General features: G+C 38.7%; 1 long non-coding RNA gene across 2 annotated transcripts; it reads left to right on the top strand.

Annotated features, from left to right (window-relative positions):
- The first annotated feature begins 3,658 nt into the window (after positions 1-3,658).
- LOC137871119 (uncharacterized) lies at positions 3,659-5,393 on the top strand. 2 transcript variants are annotated; one of them, XR_011102779.1, is made up of 4 exons: positions 3,659-3,739; positions 4,269-4,305; positions 4,767-4,860; positions 4,990-5,393. It is a non-coding gene; the product is annotated as an uncharacterized lncRNA (long non-coding RNA). The 2 variants fall into 2 exon arrangements; XR_011102778.1 differs by lacking the exon at positions 3,659-3,739 and having other exon boundaries at positions 3,802-4,305.
- Positions 5,394-8,996: the final 3,603 nt, after the last annotated feature.

The following is an 8,996-nucleotide window of genomic DNA, read 5'->3' as shown; positions in this document are numbered from 1 at the left end:
GATCAGCAAACTTTCTGTTGCTGTTACACAGGTTAAACCCACCTGCCCGTCATGACTCCTGGGCCTGGGGTTTGCGCTGGCTGAATTGGAGTTGCCGCACGCTCTACAGCGGAGAGGACGAGACACTTTCTGCCACTTTGGATTTAGTCCAACAAACAAACTACAGGCCATACAGCCCCTGGTTAGTGTCACAGTAAACACACAAATAACTAACATAAACTATGGGCTGACGCCACACGTGAAGATCATAAAGATAGCAGTGTAATTTTTATTTAATTTTAACCAGCTCTCTTGAGTTTCAGCAGTTTGGTTGAATTTTGCGTATACATGCCCTGCTGTTAGTTAGTAGCGAGCTTTATATGCACCTTTAAATAATTTTTCAGGTTATAGAACATAGTAAATTGTGAATGAACATGATTAAAAAGGACTGTGTGTTATGGCTAGTGTAGACTGAGGTGGTTTCGACAGCCCTGTGAGTATTTATGTGCACAAGGACTGGGCAATTGTATTTTAGTGCTTTATCATTTTACTACTTTGTGTTGTCCGAATTAAGGTTTTCAAGCAAATTATAAATAAACCTTTCAAATGAGCTCCATGTAGCCTAAGACATGTGGAGGGATTTAATTCATGTAATACATAAATGATTATTATATTTTGATCGTTTTACCTGTGATTTTGTTTCCAAAATTAGAAAATATCCAAATTGACATCATGATTGATGTAAAACATAGATGTTATGTAGCCTACGTATATAGTTTTGGTTTTTTTATTAGCTTTGGAGTTAAAAACAAAGCAGCACAGTGAAAGTAGCAAATAAGCTCATTGGAATCAGTAGACATATGCAAAACACGTAATCCACAATCGACTGGCACACGCACATCATAGTCACACCTTCCAGGCCACCACAGGCTAGTTAATATCAAACAGACTGAAGGTATTTATTGCACATGAGGAGAAATTGTTTTTAAAATGAAAATGCTTCTTTAGAATTTTTGAGGTATCTTGGTGTAGTTTTTGACCTGTCTTCATTTTGATCAACAGAAAACTTTGTAACAATGATGCACGTTGCAGCTGAAATGTGTTTGTGTTTTTTTTTGTTCTAAAAATTATGGGTTTGTGATTAATGGAAATGCATTAGATAATAAAATAAAACCCTTTAAAAACGCATCTGACTTCCTGCTTTATTGTGTTCTGGCACATTCTTTTGCACCAACCTGTCTAGACTATGCATTACATCTAGACAGGTTGTATGTAGGTGTCATTGACACTTTTCAGTGTTTCATTGAGGTATTTAAACCTGACACCAAGTAACAGTGGATCGTGGCAAGACGTAAATGCATTACAGTCACATCACATACACATTTAAATTACACACATTCTAAATGTAGAAATATACATGGTTAGGGGTATAAAAACAACACAGCTTGATACTTACAGACACACTGCTGTACATAAATACAAATGTCACTAATTAATTTTCTACTCTTTAAAACAAAGCACAGTTTAGCAGACTGGGTCGTTGACATCACACTGACTGTAGCTGTCCTATTCAGCCTGTGCTTATTTTTGTGTTGTTTGTACAGCTGTTGAGTGATTTGCATAGCCTGATATTGAACTCTGTCCCAACAGTGCTACTTACTTTACAGTGCAGAGTGTTATACACTGCTGCACTAAAATGGCCACAAAATGTTGACTGAGATTAACTCGAGCTATGTTTTCTATACACTCAGTCTGGGTCTCCACATGGCCTGACACACAATGAAATACTGTTCAAATACATTTTTAGGGAGCTTTCGAGATGCTGGTGGACAGATTTAATCACCTTTGGAACGAACCAGGCTAGCTGTTTCCTCCTGTTTCCACTATCTAGGCTAAGCTAAGTTAGTGTCCTGCTGGCGGGGAGGTTGCTACGAAAAGAGAGAGGCGACTCAACACTAAACCGCTTGTTTCACCGTGATATCATTTTTCAAACCAAATTACATTTCTCAATCCAAAATTTCGAGAAAGCATTCATGAAAGAACAAGTGCGATAAGTCATTCTTGTGTTTGATATATCAAAAACCATTGACCGTAATATAAACCTATTAATTTGGATTTGAAATTTTCAAGAAAGATGTCACAGTGCAAGTGTATAACATTTTCAGCCTTCAGTAGATAAAAAAATATATGCCACTACTGTTTTATTGGACAAAAAAGCACAGGCCTACATACAGACACAGCTGCTTGTAACAGTGCTCAAATCTACAAGGATCATGACATAATTTTTGCCTCCATGCAAAACATGTGTATGTTTTCCAAAGAATAGATTCTATAAATAGTAGACAAAAGACAGTTGATGATTGCTCTGTTTGGATTAGTCGTAGAAGATACAGTAAAGAGTTACACGGTCCATCTAACTGGCCTCCAAACACTTTCCTCTGTCCCGATGTTTCTCACTAAACGTGTGGCGTGACTCAACTAAAGACATTGAAATAAACAATGAAGCCAAGGGAAAATGCAAAGAGCAGACTTTTCCTTGTTTTCAGCATTTTAATGTAATATTTGGCTGCATTAGAGCTAATTTTACTTTGATGGTGTGTTAGGCCGAGGGAAGGCAAAAAAAAAAAAAACTGACCTGAGGGAAGCGGATAATCACATACATTTTGGAATTGAAGAGATTAAAATCATACATTTATGAGACAAAAACGTTGGATATTCTCAAAGATTAATTTACGAGAAAAAACTCACAGATTTATGAGAAAACCAACTCAAATCAGTTTGTTGTTTTCTTCTCTTGGCAATGTCTCGTATTACATATCATAAGTATAGTTTGAGGCAGGTCATCCCCTGCAGGCATCAAGGAAATAAAAGCTGTGGTTCACTGTAAAACCTACCAGCTCATCTTAATAAAAGAAGTAAGCTAACCCAACTTAAATGGCATAGAAAGTTGTAGTTACTTGAGTGATACACTAACATGAACTCGTAAGTGAACTGCAGCCATAATGACTCAGTCTGTTGGAGTTTGATCAACTTCTGGTAGACTTTCAAGTTAGGTGTATCAATTCTAATGTGTTGTATTAACTCATTTGATCTAAATTGATTTTATAGACAGTGGCTGTGTTCGAAAACTTAGATAGCTGTCTTGATCCTTGATCTGTCGTTAAGACAGGAGTCTGGAAATGTAAATTTTCCGGCGTTTTTTCGCTTAGATTTTTCAAAAGTTACCGAGAAATAGACACAGTACTATCCGATAACACCGTTAGTGTAACCAGCAATAATGGTAGATGTGATTTGCGAGGAGTCAGTCAGCCAACTTTCTAACATTAGCACGTTAGCCTAGGTTAGATAGCCTAACGTTATTTCAGTGTACCAACGTCACACATTATATTGCATGCTATCTTAAAAGACATTCGAAATCAACGTTTTTTTAGATACCTTCACCCGTAAGTTTCAGACACCTGTCTTAACCCTCCTGTTATGTTCATTTTTTAGGTAGATCAATTATGTTACCGGGTTCATTTTACTTTAGCACAAGCAATGTAGCTCACATCAACGCAGCGCACACGCATGCTGCTGTTTGTGTGAAGTTGAACTAGCCAGGCGTAACGTTACACGGCACGTTGACCCAGCTCAGCGGGGAGGAGAGGATTTTCCACACACCTGTCTGTCTGGGACTGAGGTTAAGAAAGTGAAGAGAGAAGGGAGAAACTCACAGCGGAGATTTTCGGTGGTTTAAACGCATTTGCTGTCCATAAACCAAGTAAGGCAAGGCTGTTCTCTCTTGTATTAGCTTGCTAGCAAAATATTTGAAAAGCTAACGTTAGCATTGCTGTAACGAAAGCGTGCACTCTCTCAAAGCGTTAACGTTTAGTTTGCCTGCAAAACAAGTTGTATTTTCACCTGTTAGAGTTGTTGACGTCTGCACATGATTTTCCATCCAAATTACATTGCCAGAGTGCAAGGAGTATCTGCGGTTAGCTTAAGTTAACGTTACCGAATAGGCTTAACATTGTTAACGTTAGCATGGTCGTGCTGGGCTCCACGTGGTGCTATCATTCACTCTGTTTCATTCACATGCAATATGCACCACTTGTGCAGTTAGGACAATGGGATTGAGATTTTAATATATATCAAATGGTTGATTTAATTTAAGGCATTCAACATATTTGTTGCTTATACAGCTAATACACAACTATACCAAACTAACGTCACTGCCTTATGTTAGCCACGTTTTTTTTCTTTTTTTTAAGCCTAACTTTAATACATTGAACGGATTATTTTCATTTCAGTTGTGGCTGAGCTCATGGACCCAAGTCATGTGGAAATGTAAGTTGTTTTTTTCTAGTCCCATCAAAGTCTGCTTACTGAGACATTACAGACTCCAACATGGCCAGTATTCTACTGTTTCTCCCTTACCATGTTTGTATTACAACGGCATATGCGCTTTTAGCAGTTTTAATTCACTCAAGATACACATGTCAAGAGTGCACAGGCCTAATGTTAGTGAGAGAAGGGTAGCAGGCAGTGACACATGGTGTGAAAGACAATTTCATTGCCCTCTGTGTGATTTCAAGCAGCTATTTGTTGAGAGGGACATGTTTCTTCATCTAAGGGGACATATCAAAATGAAGCAAACTGGTCCATGTCCATTTAGGGACTGCAGGTTTAAATCAAATGTCCACTCGACATATAACTCTCATAAATGCAGAGAACATCAGAATGCCTCTGATTACGATGTGTCCGTTGTAGTGCCAAACCAATCCTCACACCTAAACATTTCATTCCAGTTTCAGAGTAAACGAAGAGCTCCACATCCAGCAGTCAGCAACAGCCTGTCATATCTGCATGCACAGAGTACCTGGACAAAGCAATACAATTACAGTAAGTGAGTAGTATTTTCCAATGATTAAATAACATGGGGGAACCAGATGTTAATGTTGCTGTTCAGGCAGAGTAGGTGTTGAAACATACGCTAACCTTTGCAGTATCTTTTTTGTTTGTTTGTTACAGGCTTCCCATTCACAGTTGTACAAATGGCAACGCCTGATGTCCTCAATCTAAGGGTCATTCTTGATGAAGTCAATGCCGAAAACCTTAACTTGCACTCTCGCCCTGAGACTGTGAATGCCCTCATATTGGAGCTGGAAAAAAATCTCGACCTGAACTATGACTTTCGCCTGCAATTCCAAGACCCTGAATTTGACAATGCCTTATGCAATTTGGTCAATATAGAGGACCTGCCATCTATCGCAACTGTCATGGTAGTAAAAATAATTTAATTGGATCTGAGTTCAGCCAGCACAGATGACACAGTGTTATTATCAGATAATACAGAGTCACCTGAGCGCCTCTGTAGATGGCCTGAAGTTTTTGTTGTTCCGACATTCTCATACGAGGTGGAGTTTGCATTAAGAGAGGGCAACTGTGTGTTTGAGAAGGTGAATGCAGGAAAGTGCAGCAGCAGCAACCTGGAGGGTGCATCACCCCGGGCCAACATTAAACGACCCAGAAGAGGGGAAGTCCAGTTCCTCCATAACTATCCCCGTGGTGAGAACAAGGACACCCTGGAGACCAGAAGGATGGAGATGCTGGAGGAGTTCAAGAAGATGCCAACCGACAGAGACATGGTTCTTGTCCATCAGCACATGCAGTGCACCTTTCCACTCCGACGTGAAGAGATTGTGACGTTAGCACCTCCTATCGCAGAATTAAAAGACAGATGGCCTGCCCTCTTCTCTGAAGCTCAAGTGAGTAAAAACATACTGGGGCACTACACAAAAAACAAAGGTGACATGTCTTACACCCACACACACACAACTAACATTGATTATTGCTTGATTTGATTTAAAAATGGATTGTGACATTGTCCTCAGGATCTTTTCATCAGGGAAACACAGCTCGTGATTTATGTGAAAAATAAATTACTTCAAATCTTACTCTGGGAAACTTGCAACTTGCTTGCCCTTTACAGATATGCTTAGAAAATGTAACTGTTGTCCAACATTTTTAAACAAATCACATGAATCAGACCATGTTATAAATTCAAAATATGGATTTGTCATGATTTAGGCTCATTATGGGATATCTCTTTATGCTTTTGTGTTTGGTTCAGCTCTATGGCGAATTCCATAGGATCACCAATCAAAGCCTTCAATATTCCTTCTTCACTGCGCTGGATAAAAACACTCCACAGCTGCTCAAACTCTACAAAGAGAGGAAGACTGGAGCTTTTGGTGAAAAGATGGCAGATCTGCTGATGGCATATGACGAGCAGGTAAGGGTGCTATTAATATGTTTACTGAAGGGTGGAAGTAACTACAATAATAATGACTGAATTGATGAAACAGCTATCAAATTAAATTGTCAATTTAATACAATTAAATGTTGCATCAAATAAAATCAATGAAATAAAATGGTCAAATCATATATTCAATATTTCAGTTGAAAACCTCTCTCTGTGTAAAAGGACAAGAATGACATCAGTGCAACTAGAACAGCAGCCCTGGCTGGGCTGCCACTGTACCTAAAAGAAGACTCATCAGTGATCTTCAAGAGTTGCAAGGTAACGTTAACTTCTCATTCTCCCTCAGCCTTCATTGCTCATCATCTCTTGTTTGCACTGATGAGCCACTGATTTATACAAAGTTGATGACTTTAGACTCGACAAAATTAGGAAAGACTTGCAACCTTCTTCCAAACCGAAAGATGAATAAAAATGTTGGAAGAATCTTTCTTTTTCGTTTAAGTGTACCACAAATAATACATTAGATTTTGGTGAAGAGTGTTTTTTGACTTGTAAGTACTTGATACTCAAGTTTAGAATTTGGACTCGACTTGAGTCTTGCCTGTCTTGACTTGAATAGAAAGACTTGAGACTTAGACTTGATGACTTCGTCCCACCTCTGCAATCAAGTGTTTTCCCTCTACCATACCATTGTAAACTGTTTTATTCTACACCTGTGAATATTTGTTAGCACACTAATTTCATGTTTCCCAGGAGTACCATCAAAGGTTTGTATCTTATTTATTAGCCTATCATAGTTGACGTGTTTGTAACACACATTACATTACATTACATTACAGTCATTTAGCAGACGCTTTTATCCAAAGCGACTTACAATAAGTACATCAACATTGGTAATCAAAAGAACTACTAGTCACCAGAAGTCATAAGTACATTTCCTTTTCCAAACAAGCATCTAAGAGCATGAAGCAGAGCATAACTCAGAGCCAAAGTACAGTACAGAAACAAGAAAAACAGTTAGTGCTATAAGTAATACGAATACAATAAGTGCAACAAGCTAGTATGAAAACAATAAGTGCTAAGTGGAAGGCTCAGGGTAGCACTTCCTGAAGAGGTGGGTTTTCAGCCTGCTCTGAAAGATGGGCAGCGACTCCGCTGTCCTGACGTCAGTGGGGAGTTCATTCCACCACTGTGGGGCCAGGACAGAAAACAGCCTGTTCTGGACCTCATGTGTACTCATGTGTACATGACCTCATGTGTACTCCCTCTTTCAGGAGGAGGAGTTCGAAGCATTCCAGGAGGGTGCAGTGGTCGCTGTTGGCCGTGGTGGCTGAAGAGGACACGGCTGCAAGGATTCCCTTTCAAACTCTCCATGTCTCAGTCATCCTGGAGGATCAGGTTGTAATGGCTCTCAGATCTTGGACTGATGCACTGGTGGTGTTGTTTGGCTTGATCTATGCTCTCAATATGAGCTATCCGACGAAGCTGAGTGGCTTCTTTGAGTTCATCCAGGTTGTCCTCTTAAATCTAGATGATGGAAGAAAGCAGCTCAAACCTAAGTTGCAGGCCTTGAAAAATGAGCTCGAGTAAAGAGGCGACATCCTGCGCCAAGACTTATAGCAGTCATGGTTTACAGCCCAACAAAGTCTTATATGCAGAAATCAGTTCATAGAAATGATCAGTTCATAGAAAAATCAAGACTTGTATTGACTAAATTCCCTTGATGCACAGCTCAACTACTTCCTGAATCTCAGAAGCTCTTTCATTTCCTCTGGAACAGGATGGGACATAACTAATTAAACCACCTGTGCTTGATCTCAGCAGCCAACAACAAGCAAGCACACCTGGTTTAATTAGGTCCAATCCTGTATCAGAGGAAATATGTGTCTGGGATTCAGGAAGTATTGGAGCCTATAGCATATTATTGTATAGGCATTGTCAACTCTTGCATCCCGTCAATCCAGCTGTAAATGATGACCGCAGTGCTCTGGAGGCTGAAGTACCGGCTCAGATGTCTGTACCGAAGAAGGGAATATTAGTGTTCTGTCAAAAAGTCTATTAAAAATAGTCCATAGGTTATTGATAGTTGGTCTACTGGCGATAGCAGTTGTGTTTGGTTCTTATCCATTGTCAATTTCAAACCCAGCTGGCCAGTTGTTAAGCAAGCCCAACATTTTGTTAAGAGAATATACAAAAACTTTTCATGACTCCTTTCAGTTTATAATTTTTGAAAACATGTTTGTTGTGAGCACAATGTATTTGATCAGTGATTTATTTTTTTTATGTTGGCAGCTGTGTGGATTCATTTTGGCATAATGTGTAATGTTGTGGTCAACAAATCATATTGGTTAAAATAAATTAATTGCATCTGAGTATTTGTATTGAGTTAATGCAACTTGAATGGTTCAAGGCAATCAGTTTCCTTAAATGAATTGAGTAGCTGCTATACCATTTTGAGTTGTTGTAACACAAGCTATTTAAGTTAGTCGGACTTAAATCATATATTTGCTCTTACATAATTTTAATGAGTTCATACAAACATTACAAATAAGTTTAAATAATGAATATGTTTTAAGTTCAAAACAAAGAATGGAGTTAGTACTAGTCATTTATTTACTTAAGTATACCTAACAATAAATACTTGAGTTAGGAGTACTCCATTTAAGCATTTTTTTCCACTAAAAGGATTTAAGTTATTTAACTTAAATGGTTCAAGGCAATCGGTTTCCTCAAACTATTTGAGTTGACTTTACTCATCAGGTTTTACAGTGTT

The sequence above is a fragment of the Cebidichthys violaceus genome, unplaced genomic scaffold, assembly GCF_023349555.1.
Source record: "Cebidichthys violaceus isolate CVI_PGR_0920_01 unplaced genomic scaffold, fCebVio1.0.p SCAF_14, whole genome shotgun sequence".
Lineage (NCBI taxonomy): Eukaryota > Metazoa > Chordata > Actinopteri > Perciformes > Stichaeidae > Cebidichthys > Cebidichthys violaceus.
The sequence above is the reverse complement of the archived record's forward strand: the minus strand, read 5'-3'. Positions and strand labels throughout refer to the sequence as shown.